The sequence below is a fragment of the Eschrichtius robustus genome, chromosome 6 (assembly GCF_028021215.1).
Source record: "Eschrichtius robustus isolate mEscRob2 chromosome 6, mEscRob2.pri, whole genome shotgun sequence".
NCBI lineage: Eukaryota > Metazoa > Chordata > Mammalia > Artiodactyla > Eschrichtiidae > Eschrichtius > Eschrichtius robustus.
Window position 1 is genome coordinate 82,589,423 of NC_090829.1, and position 18,489 is coordinate 82,607,911.

The window sequence follows — 18,489 nt, forward strand, 5'->3', positions numbered from 1 at the left end:
CTAGTCTGACTAGCTTGTCTCTGTTTCATCTCTGCTTTTTACCAGCTGTAGGCCTCTGAATGAGTCCTTTTCATCCTTCACTTTCCACCTTCTGCAATTTTCTACTCCAGCACTGTGAAATTCAGAACACAGTTATCTACAACTTAGAAACAATTCATTCTAGGAGGGGGTGGGAAATTTTTTATGCCTCAGTGGTTATGGGCTTGGCCAAGGGCAATTAGAAGAGAAAGATGGAGGGAAGACAGAAGCGTCAGGAGGTCTCTACACCAGTTTTCAGCTTCTCAGAAGAATTTAAACCCCCAAGAGAAGTGAGAATATTATCCTGCCCTGCAGTTCTCCACCTCAACTCCACAGGAGACTTCTAAAATCAAAGATTTCATATTCTATTCTCAAGTCATACCAGACCCTAAGTATTCCCTCAATAGTTAATCTGGTATTGCACAATTTTGACATTATCTTTTATTTTGATGTAAAACCTGACAGATACATATTAATAAAAATCAATATGCTGGCTGTGGCTTAGGTACATAAAAACATTAAAGCACCTGTCTTATATTCTTGCTATTAAAATATTTTTCTATTATTGTAATCACAATTAAACCACTGATTCCAAGTCAGATGATATTCTAAATATTAATATCAATAAGTTTCTAAATATTATAGTAGAGAAAATAACTATAATATTTTAATAGGTATGATCAAGGACTAGAATGTTAAAGTTAGCTTAATTTTCCAATGAACTATAGGTTAAATTAATTTCTATATGGAAATAGCCTGGGATAAATATGCCTCTGATTAGAATTTAGGGACATAACTTTCTCTGCAATGATCCTCATTAAAGGTAGGTTGCTGGGCTCCACCCCTAGTGTTTTGGATTAAAGAAGCATGAGACAGAGTCCAAGTATTTTCATTTCTATCAAGTTCCCATGTGATGCTGGTGCTGTTGGTTTGAGGACCATACTTAGAGAACCACTGTTCTCAGCTATATTTTAATATAACAGTATATTTATACAGTTATTTACCAATCTTTATAGTAATTTATTTATAGGATTATATTCCTTTTCTAATAATCTCTGTTAAGATAACATGCACTCTCAGACAGCTAAGATTTAATTAAACTTGGGTATTAAGTGACCTGGCCTATAGATGATACAGCCTAACTCTCATTTCCTAAGTTTGACCAATCATGATTAAATCTGACTGTGATGAAGAATAAAGTTTCCAAAAGGCAACCTACACATAGATCATCTGACTATCTTCTGCAGCCCAGATTGCTCTACTTTCTGCCTCCCAGATTGCTACTCTACTTTCTGCCTCTTGAACTTGATTTGTACCTGTTTTCATCACTCCTGTTTCCTGGGTACCAGTTAACCAGGAATCTTAGGTGCTCAGATAGTGCCTTTATTCTCAATTTGAGTGACCATGGAACACACATAAGCTAATTAGAAATAACTTGTGGACTGAATTAGATTGGAAATATATACAGGGCCTAAACTTGCTTAGAGAAACATGACACTAACCTTACTTCCCAGAAACAGTGAAAAGCCTAAGTGATTCAAAGAATATACTACATGGTCATTTCTTGCTTGGACAGGTTTTTATAAATTTACTTACATTAAGAAACAGTATTTATTTTTATGTTGTTTTGGCAACATAATAGTTTTTGTGAAGTTAGCACTGGTGCAATACAATAAGAACAGATGCTTTAGCAACTTGGGGTCATGGGCATTCTGGATCCTCTGGGACAGGTGAAGATTTGGAAAGTTTGCTTGCACCTTAGGGGTGTTTGGGGTGAAGGCGCAGACATCTGGGGTGACCCAGAGATGCTTCCTGTATTCACGGACATCTGTGCATGTCATTACACAGCCACCTGTCACCGTGGCAAACTTCTGAAAAGTCCACACTGTCTAGATGACTTTCTGGTAAAAATCAACCTGGATACTGAGACTAAGACTTTATAATACAATTTTGTAAATGATTTCTCCTTATCTGATGTTATTCCATTCTTACCAAATCTTTTAGGACTAGGATAATGACCCATGAGGGTTATTGACAATAACTTTGCCCATAGGAAGAGGGAATAGTGTATTAGAAGCAGGCTTATTTAAAACAGAAATTAAATTGATCAAGTTAATCAAATGAGAAATTCAGAAGGTTATGCTACTCAGACTCCTATTTTTTCATAGACTAGAAAGACGAGAGGTTTCCTGTTTTTTTCAATTCCTGAACCATTATCTCTTAACTTAGAAAAAATTAATCCAAAGGAAAAACAACTTACTGCACCTACCAAAGGTGGCATTGTGATTTAAAACTGTATCATGACTTCGGTAGTCTCTTATGAATCTATTTGCCTAAGTGACTTCCATCAGATCACTGATGTAATTTCTTTAAAACGTCATCAGCAAACATGTTTCTTGAATGGTTCATATCTTAGCCTTAAAATGTATCGTACTTTTCAGTTCTGGAGGGGAAATTGCTTTGCATTTACATCGAAACCAAGTCCTTGGTTGCAGTAAAGGATTGACGTAGTTATTGAAAATGATGGCAAGAGAATGAGCTAGTGTTGCACACCATTACTATCTCCTAGCATCTCTCAGCCAGTAAGTTGAGGTCTGAATTGCAAGCTACGTCTTCTATCTTCCAATCCTGGTTGCTTTACAGTTTGTCACATAGATGCTTTATTGTTGTCTGTGGGGAGCTTATACAAGCAAATGGGACAGAGAAGAAATCATGAATACACAAGTCAAAAATCAAAGGAATGGTGCTAGAGAGCCACTATAGTGTAAATAATACACATGTATTTAAACCAACAACTGTATACACATGAATATTTTCTGTGTGGATTTATGATACCCCATGGGACTTTGTCTTATTTTTTTCTTGATAGAAGTTCTTTCTTTTTGTTTTTGATAGAAGTTTGTCAAGTTCCTTCCTCTTGAAAGCTTATTGGGTACATTTTGTTTATTTTCTGAAAATCCAACACCCTTTCATTATTTCTTGAGTGCATTTTCTAGACCCTTGCCCTTCCTGCAGTCCTCAAGGACTTTACCCAAGTCCTTCAGCTTGCAGATAAACAAACCCTATATCCATACCTCAAATCTACAACAGATCACTGAACTATTTAGTAATTATTAATATGTACTAAACCACTTTGCACAAAATTGATGATGGGAATTAATATTTATTATTTACTCATGCAGAAAGATATACATATTTATTTCTCTTTAATCCTATCACTGTTTTATAAATATTGTACTTAATCCATCAATAATACAACATGCTTCCATTAATCCCAAGAAATAATTAGAAAACATTTATGATAATGATAATATTACTTTGTACAAATATTACACAAAAACCCATTAAACCCTTAGGGAAAACCACAGCTGCCAAGAATGTCAGATGCCCGGTCTGCTCTGAAATAGTAGGCTGCTGATTTGATATTTAATGGGAAATTAAGCTAATTAAATAGTATTAAAAATAGACATTAACACTTTGACCTTATATCTTAGCTAAGACAGATCGTCTTTAACATTGAATCCTACCTTATAAGTTGTGCATATTGTACTTATTCCTGCAATACATTCCAGTTTTATATCCTTTTAAAAGTTGTGTTCCATGACATTTAGCTGTTGAAAATGGTTTTCAGTGATGGGTCAAGGTTTTTCAATGAGCCTTTGCCACTTGCCTTTATTGTTGGTCCATGAATGCTGTCATACTAAACTACTTGTTCTGATATGTATTAGAAAAGTCGTGATCCTGCTTCATGTCATACTTTTGTTATAACATGTTGCCAAGAAGCCATTTAGTGACTGTGCAACTCCATGGGTTAACATAATGCTGGCAATTTAAAGGTATTCAATTTATACTCTGTATTGTAACTTGTATAATGTGGTGTTTCTTGCATAGCTACGAGTAGTGGTATGTTTGGAACTACCAACAGAATCCCAGATTTTGTATTGTGAGTGTGCTCTTGACTTTATGCTATACCACTAACACTAACAACTTGGGAAAGTTACTTTCTTGATTGTCAGTTTTAACATTGGAAAAATACTACTACTCCATAGAATAGTCTGAAAGTTTAACCTCAGTAACTTATATGGAAACATTTAGTGTCCTGATGGGAATATGTCAGTCCCTCTATAGATGTAAGTCTTCCTTCTGTCTCTTCTTTTCATCTATCCTTCCTTTTATCAGGCTGAAATCTATCTTTCTCTCCCTTTGCTTATATCTTTTATAAATCACCATAACTCTGCTTATGGTGATTGTACTCATCTCTCCCTGCTTCTTGAGGGCAAGGGAATGGGCTTGTTGCCTTGTTCTACACTATGGCTAGCACAGTGCTTTTCAGAAAAACATTACATGATAAATACTTGTTTCAATTAAATTGAATTTTTGAATTGAGCCAAATTAGTGAGTATTTCAGAATTCACTTCCTGGAGAAGGTATTCTCTCCTCTCACGTAGTACCCAGTTAATCAGTGTAATCTCACCACATGCATGTATACACGTGTGTGTGTGAGAGAGAGAGACAGAGAGACAGACAGACACAAAGGAAGTGAGGGAGACGCAGCATCAAGGCCTGCCACTCTACTGGGTGAAGAGCATGATTGGGGAATTCTTTCTACTGTAGAAAGAACTTTTTTTTTTTTTTTTCTGCTGAGACAATGGAGAGAGATCATTGTGAGAAACGTGGAATCAAAATCTAGCAGCTGAGACGAGCCAGCATACAGAGGAAGAGCAGGTACAGGTGGAAGACTAGGCAAGCATGTGCGGGTATTGAACCTCTCAGGGAGGCACTCGTGGTCTGGGATTTGGGGAAGATTTCCATGGTGAAGGCACAAAGCAGGCGGCACTCACCTGGATACCGGCATGGGAGATGGTGGGGCACTGAGACTGCTGCAGCCCCACCCTGTTGTTTTCAAGGCTTCACTTTATTACTTTCTAACCAAGTAGCTGCAGACCATGCTTCATGTTTGCAGTGGGTTTAACAGTCATGTTTTATTAATTAATCCTTACGGCTTTGCTCTGGGCTACATCTGTATTATTAGCCTTCTTTCGTAGACAGGAAGGCTGATGCACAGAGGCATTCGGCATCTAAATACAGGCAGAAAATGAAAGGCCATAGTCAGACAAAGCAACAGGAGTCTCTGTACTTTGGCACCTTAAAAAAAATGAAGCTGACTCAAGCTATTCTGCCCTCCCCCTTCTCAAAATACTTTTCTTTTCTTTTTTTTTTTTTTTTTTTGGTCAACTTGACTACCTCTTCAGAGCCAGCATGATAAGAATAAGGTAATCCCATTTTTATTAAAGTGAAAGAAAAAAGAAGAGGAAACATGCTACAAAACTGTCATGAAAACCCCATTAATCATCCACGCAATCAAACTTTGGGGCACGGAGATCAGTATTAGCGACTGATGTCCGAAACTAGCCATTTAGGCCTGTCATGGGTGACATCTCAGCCATCTTTTCTGTCACCCAGGGAACACACAGACAGTTCTGTCCAAAGTGGAGGAACTGGAGAGGGAGGGAAGAATCAGTGACAGCCCCACCTGGATGTTCTGGTGGAGAGGACGAGGCCATAAGTCAAATCTCTAGGGAAAGATGACAAGATGTTAAGAAATTAAAAAAAAAAAAAAAAAAACTATCTAAAATTCCCAGCCTATTTTTTGAATAGCCTCAGACACGCCTATTTGGATTTTATTCACTAAACTCAACCCACCTGAAACGCCCTTTATATCTTCACTGCTTAATCTATCATTCCCTCTTCCTGAAAGCCCAGCTCAGTATTATGAAACCTTCAAGTTACTGCACTGTCCTATGAATGGCCACCGCACTGCTACACTATTCCCACCGTATGTGTATGTGGGTGTGGAGCTTTCTTAACTTGCTACTGAAATCTTGCCTCACTCTTTATTTTTGTTAATGCTTCTATGTTGTCTTCCAACTTTAAAACATCCTTTTTGAGGTAAAAGGTATCATGTATGTATTGATGTTCTCATTCACATCTAGCACAGTAGGTGGGCTTGTATAATCTCAAGGCTAGCTATGAGGATTAAAAAAGAAATCCTAATGCCCTTTCTTCCCAAGCCTTTGAATTGTGGGTGTGAGAAAAAAGAAGCCCCCATGCCCCATCTGTGTTTGAGTTTTTAAGGAAGACTTTTAGTCTTAGGGCTGGTAATGAGTAGGCAGATTGAAAAGGGGAACAAGAGTCTGAACCTGTAAAGGGGACATTCTGGAATAATACAACCCATTCATTTCTTTGACAAAGGAGAGAATTTTGGATGAATTAAAATTACAGATAAAAATCAGAGTGTGAGGAAAATGTGCTCTCATGACGTGTTCCTGGAGTCTCTGTCATTCTCTTCAACGTACACACAGTAGACATTCTGGCAACCTGCCAGAGCCTCTCAGGAGTTTTGTTTGTCACACCTGAAGAAGAAACAACTGCCAAGATGACCACTGGTGGTCAGACTGCTCTGTCAGCCGGCCCATTCTGGGGCCTTTGGCCTCAATGCAAATCAGTGCAGGGTGATGGGAGATGCACATGGGAATTTAAATGGGAACCTCGAGTTGAGCTGCTTCTTCCTTACAGTTCACCCCAGTGACCTCCCCTGTCCCAACAGGGGGCTGGCCAGTGTTCCAGACTTAGCCTCCCACAGTACTTTAAATAAGACTTTGTTTTGTCTTCTCCGTTTCAGGGTTTCTGGTTGCCAGATTTACAAGCTAATTAAAAGGAGCAGAGACAGGTCTTGCATTTTTTTTCCTCCTTAGTGAGTTATTGGCAGGATTTCCAGTGTTTCAGGTTAGATTTTATGGAAACAAGTCAGAAAGCACTCTGACTGACGGGCAGTTGCAATCACTAGCATGGCAGTCAGAAAGTACAGGGTGAACTCCAAAGGAGCTTCCCTTACTCAGGTGACTTTGCTGCCCACAGTACACAGGACTGGCTGCTGGCTTCTGGTTTCACAATATTGTATGAGGGGATCCTTACATTTTAGAGGCGGAGATTGTGACCTGTTCGTTGCTCTGTCCTCTGCCTGATGTAGGGTTTGTTACAGAGTAAATACTTCAAAAATGCTTGAGTTGAGTTGATTGGTTTTAATACTCTATCCCCAGAAAATGTAAACTGCATCAGGCATGTCTGACTTAACACGACAAAAATGAATGTAAGGATGGACACCTGAAATTTGCTTTCCATCTTGATCTCAGTGCCTACACCACTTGATTTTACTGGACTGTTTCCCCTTTGGTGCTTTCTTTTGCTGTGCTCGGCTATTGGTAATATTCCAGGCCATCTGTTTGCCTAGGCCAGTCATGTGTAGTGCATCAGAGATTCTCCTCTGCGTAGAGGTCATAGTCACAGAAGGAATAAGGTCAGCTGTTGGAGGACAAGCTCTGAGTGTAGAATAATTTCCAGAATATAGGTGTTGAGAGTGGGAAACTGGACAAAGACATAGAAACTGAATGAAATGGAGATGGAGACACATAACTATGTATATATGGAATCACAGTATTTCTGTTCACAGAAATGGGCAGATAACAATTTGTTAGACTTTTCAGGCTAAGCTTGTTTAAATATTTGGCATTTTATTTTAATGAAAAGCGTCTTTGCATCTATACATCTGATTTTTAGCCAGAATTGTATAGCCTAATATGATTTTAGGCTGCTTTTGTAAGGAAACTTTTTAAAAGTGGCTTTAAAGAATATTTCCATCATCATATCACCATTTAGTTGTATCCCTAATTTCTTTATTTGGAGGTCCTTTTTGTCACTAAACAAAGCTTTCAATATTATTTTTTCACACTAAGGTGTGAGTGACCTGAAGTGATACTCCCTTTAGGTGTCATTTCATCTCATAAGATGAAACACAACAGTGATTAAACCAAAGATCCAGGCCGCTAGTGGAAGATTTCAAAGAGTCAACTATTGATCAATGGGGAGATAGTTTTATAGCCTGGGTCCTTTCATGACATTAACTCTTACTACTTAAGTTTATTCTACTAATGTATGAATAAAATTCAGCCCATATAAAATAAAAGCTGTGAGCACAGAAGTATCCTAAAATGAAAGGGATGTGATTTTAAGAAATTATGAGAAATTAGCTCAGTATGTTCTCAGGTCAAATATTAGACGAATATTCTTCCTAACTCTGGGTTACTTCCTCTATGCCTCAACTTTCTCACCTCAGTGATAACTCTCTACTTTCCAGGTAGAGTGTCAGCACGAATTAACTTTGCTGAACTGTTAACTCAAGTAAGTTATACCATACCTGTATTATGTCATCTACTTTTTCTCCTGTCCCAGGGTAGTGGTATATTCTGTATTAATACATTTTCCATGTAATTGAAGTTTACTTTATAAATAACTATTTTTTAACAATTCTTAACATAAATTTTTACAAATTATTCTGTGTATCCCCTGCATTCTTAGATAGAGCACACCAATTGCTGTTCAACTTTTTAATGATTAATGACCCAGACCATCAGTATAAATAGGAACTGTACTGTGAGATACTGTACTAATGCCTTCAGGTTTTACTAGGTTATTGAAGCCTGATTGTCCCTATTCTGAATGCTTCTGAAGTTATCACATCTATTTGGTAGTTTTCTGCCTCTTTCCTTAATGTTCCTACTACTTCTTGCTATTCTCATTGTAAGTAAAATACATGCATTTTGACACATGGGATTTATAACCTCTGTTTGGACCTATTTTTGTGACTGAATTTCCTATTCTTGGCATAGTTTTGAATAGATCATGCCTTAAGTTGTGTTTCTCCTAAAGTGGACTCCAAACAAGATGCGAGTGCAGGTAGTTTATTTGGGAAATAATCTCAGGAAAAATGGGTAATGGAATGTGGAAGTATGACCAAGAATGCAGGGGAGCAATAAAGGGTGTGTTATGTACTCCTAGGGCTCAGCCTCACTGGGAAATGTTGGGACACTGTGAGGAACAAGTCTCAGAGCTTTCCCACCTATACATAACATAGATAACTAATAAGGACCTACTGTATAGCACAGGGAACTCTACTCAATACTCTAATGACCTATATGGGAAAATAATCTAAAAAAGAGTGGATATATGTATATCTGATTCACTTTGCTGCACAGCAGAAACTAACACAACATTTTAAATCAACTATACTCCAGTAAAAATTTTAAAAAAAGATAAAGGCAAGGAAGCTGGAGATTTGTCCTCCCACTTCCATCTGTCATTAGCTGAGAGCTGTTCCTAGGGATGTTAATTTCCCAGTACTTCCAGCCTGCCCTATAAATGCCAAGAGAAAGCCCTCCAGTGGAGAGTCACATGGGCTTGCAGTAGGACATGGTGAACATTTTCTGAAATGGAATCTCCCAAGTGAATTTGGGCAGTTCACCAACAGCATCTGCTGTCAGCAGGTTACCATGAAGGAACCTTTGAATACATGAGGGGCCACTATATTTAATATCTCTTTTTTGAATTCTAGCACACTCTATGACTAGATACTATTTTAAATTGTTGAAACCACCTCTGATTCTGACATAGGCTAGAACTATATGTAGCCACTTTATTCATTGCATTTCAGTTAAAATTTTCTTCTATCTTAATACTTTATTTCTTTTCTGATTCTATTGGTGGATATATTGGGTTAATAGCATGGAGAATCTGATTTGTTTATTTAAAGTACTCAACCTAGGTTATCCAGTTCTCAACATGGTGCCCCATTTGTGGACGGTCTTCTTTACATCTGACAGGTGAATTCCGCATGCCCTGTAATATTCTCACGGCAACGCCTGGGATGCCATTTTTGCATAGTCTCTGCTTGAGAAGCATCCTGTGACTTTTTATTTGGTTTTGCTCTACCCCGTTATGATTATATGTGGTAACTTTCCACTAAGCTTCTTTGCCCTCTACCCTCCAAGTACATATTATGTGTCATGCAGACGAACTCTCTTTTCTCATACACAGGGAGCAGATGTGATTAGAGGGGAATCTGATTTATCTGGAGTACTCCAGAAATGGAAGGAAATTACTTCACAGCAATATTTGCAAATGCATTCATCACAGACACCCAGACCTTCCAACAGTAGCAGATGATGGCTTTGTGATCTCTCTGTGGTCTGTTTTGAACTGCTTTCTAAAGACCTATATACCTTCACTCCTTTTTATGCTTCTACATGGTGTTTAAAGTATAAGACAAATATGTTGTACAAGGGGAGGTTAGGGTGGTGTGGGCAGATTTTTATTCTTTGAGTCTATAATTGTCTTTCTAAGTATAGCAGAGACCCCTGGGTTATTTGTTAGGTTTGTCTACATAGACTGTGTTTGGGTAGGATAAAAAATGCTTTATTGTCTCTTCTCTTTTTGGGAGTTAGCTCTAGATCTCACATCCCCTCGGATTTATTTATTTGCACACTTATTCAGAATTCAAGGCATAATTGATTGCCTACTGTATTAGGCGTGAGGTGCCTGTGTTCTCTAGATATTCAGTCACTGCACACTCATTTCATTTGCTACATCTATGTCTTCATATGGCTAAGTAGGAAAATACAAGGGGTGAAATGACATAAGGAGGCGGCAGACAGTCTTAGGAAGTCTTATAGGTACCTTTTAGTGGTGGGTACCGTTGAAAGTACGAGATTAATCTGCATTTTAAATGCAACACAGGATCATGGAACCAGAGCTAGAAGACCTTTGGTTGAAAGGAGTAGCTGCCTTCAGTCGAGGTGCTCTGAGTCAGCAACATGAAAATGACACTGGCCTGTTGATTTTATGTACAGATGTGCCTTTCTCTCTGAGACATCAGGCAAACCCCTCAGAGCCTCAGTTTCCTCATCTGTAAAAGGAAATGTTTAGATTAGTTTCTTCCAGGTCTGTACTGACATGAGGCTACCTGATTTTTAAATACAAGCATGTCTATATTTTGCTTTCGTTCAATTCATGGTCTCTTTTTTCCTTCCCTATCTCATTTCCTTCTCAGCCACAATAAGGCACACCGTTTAGGAACATATGCTATAAACTTACTTTTCTTAGATGTACCTAATTAATAGGAGACTATATAAACAAATATAATGTACCAAAAAGAAGAAGCATATCTGTGTTGTAGGAATAATATAATTATATACAGCAAAACAACAACAAAAAAGAAAGCCAAATCAGAGTACAAAGAAGAGCATATTACCATTTATAAACATTGAGGAGCAGGAATAAATGTCACTGATAGAGATCTATTTATATACATCAGAATATAACCTGGCACTGTGTATTTTATTTTTGCTTTTTGCCTTTCATACAGAAGTTTCCCAGAATGTTGTGGAAATTGGAAATACATGAATGCCTATAAAAATAATATCTCCAGGCAATTGCAGTATCTGATGTAAAGAGTATCTACAGGTTGTGAATTTTAACCACAGTTGGCTTCTTCTGAAAATGTTTATAACAAAACCCAGAGGCACTTAAATTTGATATATGCAATGGTTTGGGGACCAAGTGGATAGATGCTCTCTACTTATATTTAATTAATACATAATAGATTAGTTGTAGTCAATTTTATTTTGGAGAAGATGGAGCAAATCCAATTTTGCTATGTCTTCTTAACAGTTTGGAAAACGAGCTTCAGGGAAGGAATCAGAGAAGCAAAAGAAGAGAATACTAAATGGAAATAGAAGAATTCCTATGATCTTAGGTTTCCCAGTATCAGATAGTATCAATGTGTTTCCTATCTCTTCAAACTTATGTTCTTTAAAACACGTTTAAATGCCAAAAAATATGGATATCTGTATGTTGAAAACAAAATTGGGATGTGACTCTAAGAAACAACCCAGGTAAACAGATAAAAAGGGACCCATAAAACAATATCATTAGTTTTTACAAAAGAATTGTGGTACATTTTGCTTTCACAGTACTGGATATTGAATTCAGCCAAACTAATAGAACATGCAGACATGAGGAAATCTGTTAAATATTTATTTACTAAAAACATAATTTTTCAGAGGGTAGTCAGGGAAGACAAAGAAAGCTATGTGTTAAATATGAGCTCCCTGTCCAAAAGAGAATATACATTGGCTCTGTTTAGCAGGGATCCCTCCGGGCTGCAGACAAGGAGCCGGGACCTCGCTCACATGCAGTTATTAACACTCCCAATAAATCCTCAGAATCTTGGTCCAGTTGATATATGTCATGGCAGAAATAGCTTAGTACACGACGCGACAAGAAATGCTGTTCTTGTCAGTGGCAGAGATACTGCCATCCACATTAAGTCAGGGGCAGATGGAGACACCGAGAGCTCTGAGTTCATAATGCCGGGACTTCGCGTCTACCATCATTTCAACTCTGTCTTAGACACATGTTCCCCACCAAGGCTTTGACAGAGGGCGCTGCATCTGAGATCAGGGTTGCCAAGTGATTCTATGCCAGACTGGGCCTCTGGAAACTATTTGTTTTGTTTCGTTTATGTAAACTTTCAGCATACTTCCATGACCTTGAGCAAGCCAGATCAACTTCCTTTTCTGCAGTTTTATCATTGGAAAGACAAAGAATACAGTACTTACTCTATTCTAGGGCAGCGCTAGGAAAATTATACAACCTCGTTCCTCCCCACTCACTAGAGACTGTAAGTTCATTTGTCAGAGTAAAAATCTTCACCTTCAATATTGCTATTCTTGTACCAGGCTTATTTTTAACCTAAACATGGACTCATTGAGCTTTTGAGAAGGACTTTGGCCAAGGCACTTCAGGATCTATTCTCCACTGGCTGTGAGTGATACCTTGTGTGTAGAAAGAAAATCGTAGGGGCTTGTGAACATGGAAAGGGGACGAGGTGATCATCTCCAGCCACCAGTCCTGCTGACTGTTACCTACTTTTTCTCCAGCGACAAGGAGTGGTGCATTCAATTAGTAAGCAGTTAATTTTCTTTCTCTCATCCCTTTAAATGAGCAGTCAAGGTGAAAGCCACGACTCGGCTGGTAAGAACTCTCCCCAGGATAGAGTGCTGTGGCTGGACGGAAGAGGACAAGGGGAAGCTGTGGGAAAGCAGAGCACGATGCAGTTCAGTTAGCTTTTCCCCAGCCAGAGATGCGGAAACCACGACTGGGAGATTATCAACCACGTGCTGAGTGCTGAGCAGAACATATGATTTGCAATCAGAATCAGACCTATCAGACAACACGCTGTTCTCAAATGTCCAAGGCAGGGTTTTAGTTATTTTATTGGAGTTAAATCTGGAAATGTCAGGGAAAAAGACAGGCTCCCTCTATGAAAACTGTGGGACTCCCCACTTGAGACTGTGCAGAAAACAGTATGAGGATGCCCTTTCCATGCTAGCCTGGCCCTGGCCCTTCTGGTCTCTCTGGGGCTATGAACAGGCACAGACTTTTGCAGATAGAAAAAAAAATAAGGAAGTGGAGATTAGGATGAGTGTTTTCAAAAGCAAGTGACAGTGTATATGTGACCTCTGAAGGGGGACCTGAGGCAAAAGGATAAGACAGACAAAAGGGGAAGACATAAAAGGCCATGGACTTGGAGGCACAACCAAGGGAGGTGCAGCATGGATACTGACGCCGGATGTGTTTGGGTGGCTTATGTAAGCAGACACTGAACACGATGTAGGCCGTGCTCCAGGCGTTTTCACAGCTCTGTTAGGGAGTCTGCCTTTTTCTACTCCTCATCACTACCCTTTTTATTTTTTATTTCAGTGTTTTGCCAGTCAGGTATGAAAGCCCAGGGTGCTTTGGAACTAACTCAAGTGCTTTTGATGTATTGTCTGAAGCTAGGTTTTCAAGTTCCAGAGGCACTTGGTCTCTCCCAGCCATTTACTGTTTGGAATAGTAAGCTTGCTGTTTGGTGGAGGTTTTTTGTGTTTTGTTTTTTTGGTTTTTTTTTTTTTTTCCCTCCTAGTTCCAGATGGATGACTTTGACCTCTTCTCTGCATTGCCAGAGAGTTGGAAAATGTAACCCAAAATGAAATGGAAAAAAAAAAAAAAAAAAGCACAGGGTCTTCGGAATGAAAGCTGATGAGAGGGAAAGTACAGCCTGGCATTTTGCAGAGGGAAATCTGTACAAGGACAGGACACTACAACAGACTTGGGGGTGACCTGAAAGCAGCTGATACAAAGGGCTGAGACAGCTTGTGGGCAAGGATACAGGATGGTGAGGCAGTCCAGTTTCAAGCCAGAGGGAAACCCGTCCATTCAAACTGACACTTTATTTTTTTTTTAATTATTTTTTAAAATATTATTTTAGATTCTTGAACTGTAATTTTGTGATTTTAAAACTACTGAGGTTTAGTATTATAAGCATTGTAGGGCTTAGTTGGTTGATGATGTGGCCCCCTTACAAAGTACCACCTTTATGAGGACCCTTGTGGATACATTCTCTCGGTCCTCAGAACTATGGAAAAAGAGGTTTATTTTTATCTTATGGGCACCGTGAACCTTAAACTAACCACATTACCCCATTGGCTTGGGCTTCTCAGGAGCTCAGAGCCAAATGAGCCGTGCAGTTGAAACAAAGTTACAGAAATATATGCATATCACCCTTAGTTGTGTTTCACTACTCTTTTGTTTTTTTGTATTTGATCTATTTATGTGTATTTATCTATGTGTGTTTTTGAAACCTGATTCAAATTTTTAGAATGAGGCTTAACTGTAAACAAAATTATATTGTGAAATACCAGAAGTGTTTGTCTAGAGTGAGAAGGATACGAAAAATTAGACCCAAGCACTGATCTGCGTATGTAGTATTACTTTTAATATGTTAACTATTTTGGACACTCTGTTACATTAACAGATAACTTTTCTTGAGCTCCCTCTGTGCAAGATACATCACACAAAGCACTTTACATTGCTAAGTACTTTATTTTTGTAATTCCATTTGTGCTTTATTATAACCCTATGTGTTAGGCATTTAGAGACAAAACTGATTTGGGGGATTAGTGTTTTATCCAAGGTCAAAAATGTATTAAGTGGTGTAGCCAAGTTTCCGGCCAGGACAAGTCTGACTCCAGAGCACATTCTTTTAACTTTGGGGATAATAGGTCTGAGTTCAAATCACTGGTCCATCATTTACTACTGATATGACCCAGAGCAAATGACTTAATCATTCTTACTTTCTGTTTCTCCAGTCCCTAAAATGGGAATAAATATAGTACTTAAATCATATTTAAAATGCTTAGAATAGTGTTTGTCACTTAGTGCTCAAGAAATCAATAAATATTAGCTGTTTTCATATTTAGAGTATGTCCATAGTATACATCATTAAAATTCTTTTCCCGCCAGTAGAGACATTTCTTCAATATTCAATTAATCACATCTTACAACTCCCTGAACATAATGCCCCAGTGGTGACTGTTCCCAGGGGAGCCCATGTTGGAATGCATATGTCGACATTTCAAATGTCAGGTACTGCAAGGTCAGTGTGTCCCAGGAGGAGGCCAGCTGCCAGGAGACCTTGCAGGGTAGCATTTCAGGGTGAATTCATTACAGCTGGAGCCCAGACCTCAGCAATGCAGGTCTCCGCATTTGATCTTTTTAATGCCCAGAGCTGATTATTCAGAGGGTATGACTTGTACTGACTCACAAAAGACTGAAGCATATAAACGGGAAAGCCACTGTATTAATTTACAGTGAAAAATATTACGGTTAACTGGACCAGACATTTGCATCAGTCTGACCAGTGAATTCCTGCCCTGTAGGCAAGCTACATAGGGAGCCACATTAATAGAAGGTTGCTTGGTGAGCAGGATGCTTGTTTCAAATGCTTAGTCTCATCAGGCTCCAATGGCAGCATGCATCCATCTCCATCTACCTGCCAGAAAGAACAGACAGTCCGAGCAGCTTGACAATGCCAGGATGTCCCTTTCCTGGACAGGAGCGGAACGTGCCTCTGAGACTTCCCTGTGTCTCTGGTTCCATAGCTGACCTGTCTCCGCTTCAGATTGTCATTTTCTTTCTTTAGGTATGTTAATTCTCACAGGAAGTTTGCTGTGATCCGGAAGCCATTTTGCCTCTTAATGGTAACCTTTGCTCGTGTAATAGTTTAATTTTTAGAGGGCATCTTCATTGCTGGTCATCCCAAATTTTCATGGGCGCTTCAGGTACCAGGTACACAGGGCATACTCTGCCTATTGTCACCACAGCCACTTCTGCCTCAAGCTATCTGTGCTTTTCTCATCATCCGTGTAAATTCCTACCGCATGAACCTCTTACTGTCTATTAAAACCCACTCAGAGCCTGCATGTTAGCTGTTCTAACTGCCAGTGTTACTAAAATGAAGCCCACAAAGTTGTTGCTAGCTTCCTTAAATATATTTAAAACAAAATGGATTGTAATTAATTAATATGTACTGTAAGGACTTGATATTTTAACGATAATGTAAAAAACTTTATGCAAGTATTCAAATTAATTCTGGTACCTCACTAATCCTCTCAAGGTTAATAAGATCCTACCACCGTCTTTGACCCTCCTCCTGCTTTCTGCTACTTCTAGAATAGAACCAAATGTCCTAGAAGGGCCAAGAAGAACCTCCAAGCTCTTGGCCCTGGCTGACTTCCTGAATTAATCTTCTCCCACTCGTCTCCCTCTCACGCACTTCCCCAGGCTCCTTGATGGCTTCAGAATAAGCCAAATGTACAGCCGCATCAGATGCTTTGCCCTTGCTGTTCCTCTGTCTGGAGTGATGTCCCGCTAAACATTTGCATCTGGTTCATTCTTACTTTTACTCACTTCTGTTCAAGCTGAACTCCTCAGGGAAGTCTTCTGACTATCCTATCCAAGGTAGCACCCTCTTACACTCTATTCCCTTATCCTGCTTCATTTTTTTCTTTGCAGTCATCACTTCCTCATATATTATTTGTATTATTTATCTTTCTGAACAGGGTGTATTGCATGAGGGAGAGATGTCTTTGTCTTGTTTACTACTGTATCATTAGAGCCTAAGTTAATAACTGGCACATGATAGGTGCTTAGATAATATTTTGTGAATAAACAAATGAACTTGGTACTAATATTTTGGTGATCATTAGATTTTATTATCCTCCATGTTGTGCCAACCATCCAAGCTTGCCTAGAATGAGGTATAGGTGCTGACTTTGCAGTTTCTAAGATGTTTCATTATGGCCATATTGAACGAAGCCAGGATACTAGTCAGACTTGACTGGAAGCTCACCCAAGTGTGGACATCGAGATCCTTCTCACTGTCCAGAAGCTTCGATGAGATCTTATTTAATTCCACTTATCCCATTTCTTTTGCAGCCTTGCTTATCTTTATACTTCTTCACCATTACACCGTCCTTCAGTTGTTTGTCAGTTGTTTGTCAGTTGTCTGCATCTGTTCACATGAATGGTAAGATGGTGAAGAGGCACTTCAAATAGTCAACAAGCAATGACTGTACTCATGTCTCTCCATCCTCCAGCAGCTGAAGCCCTACTCTTCCCTTCAGGTCGTCCTGCTACCACCTCTCTTATCGGCCCTTTTACCAACTTACACTGTGAGTGAGAAATGTGACATTTGCCATCATCTGGCTTTGGGAGGACTTGTTGTAACGTCCCATTAAGTGTCATCATGTACATGGGTAGGACCATAAGATCATAGTGTCTTTTTAAAACCAATTCTTATTTTTGTACTATTTTCTACTTTTCCCCCCATCTTTCTCTCAGCAATATTGATGTGGAGATAGTTAACTAGAAAGCCAGAAACTTCCATTTTTCATTTTCCCTTCATTCCCAGGGCAAGTTAGGGATTTTGAAAATATTGACATATACAAGACATAGTTGTTAATACGTTGGGAGAATCTAGTTCAGTGTGGTTCTTATGGGGAGAATTAATTCTGAGTCCCTCTGGGGAATTTGTTGGCCTGTTACAACTCCAACAGATCAGTTCACAGGTCCTTAACTCAGGACAAAATCATTGTTCCGATCTGTCTGTGCTGCGTGGCGTGACATTTTGCTAGACAGCAGGCACTAAAATATACACTCATCTTTCAGATTCATTCATCCCTGGAATACCCAAGGTATGCCACTGGGATGTTTTTGAGCGGGTTCATGGATGTTGCTTAGGGTAGCTCACAGCATTATATGCAAAAAGTAGATGTTCAAAAGTCTTAAAAAGGCCATGAACTGAGAAAGAAATGTGAACTCTGTATTTAAAGGATCATGTTTGTAAAGGTACTGGGACCTAAGAGGCAGAAAAGTTTATTCTATAATTCTGTAGCCCTGTGTATTTAAAAATGTGCCTGTTATGCAAAAAAGAAAAAAAAAAAGAAAATTAGCCAACTAGAAATCCATGGGACCTTTCTCAGCTGGGACCTCGGAGACCTTTCTTTCCCACATCCCCCAGCGCTGTCCATCTTACAGGTGGGAACACTGAGGCACGAGGCAGAGTGGAGACAGCCCGGAGTTGCCCCAACTCTGCTGCACAGGCAGAGTAATGGGGGAGCTCACTGGGGGGCTGGTCCACATCATGACCCCTGCTGTCCCCTGAACATCCTTTCCTAAGAATTGTCAAGGACCAAA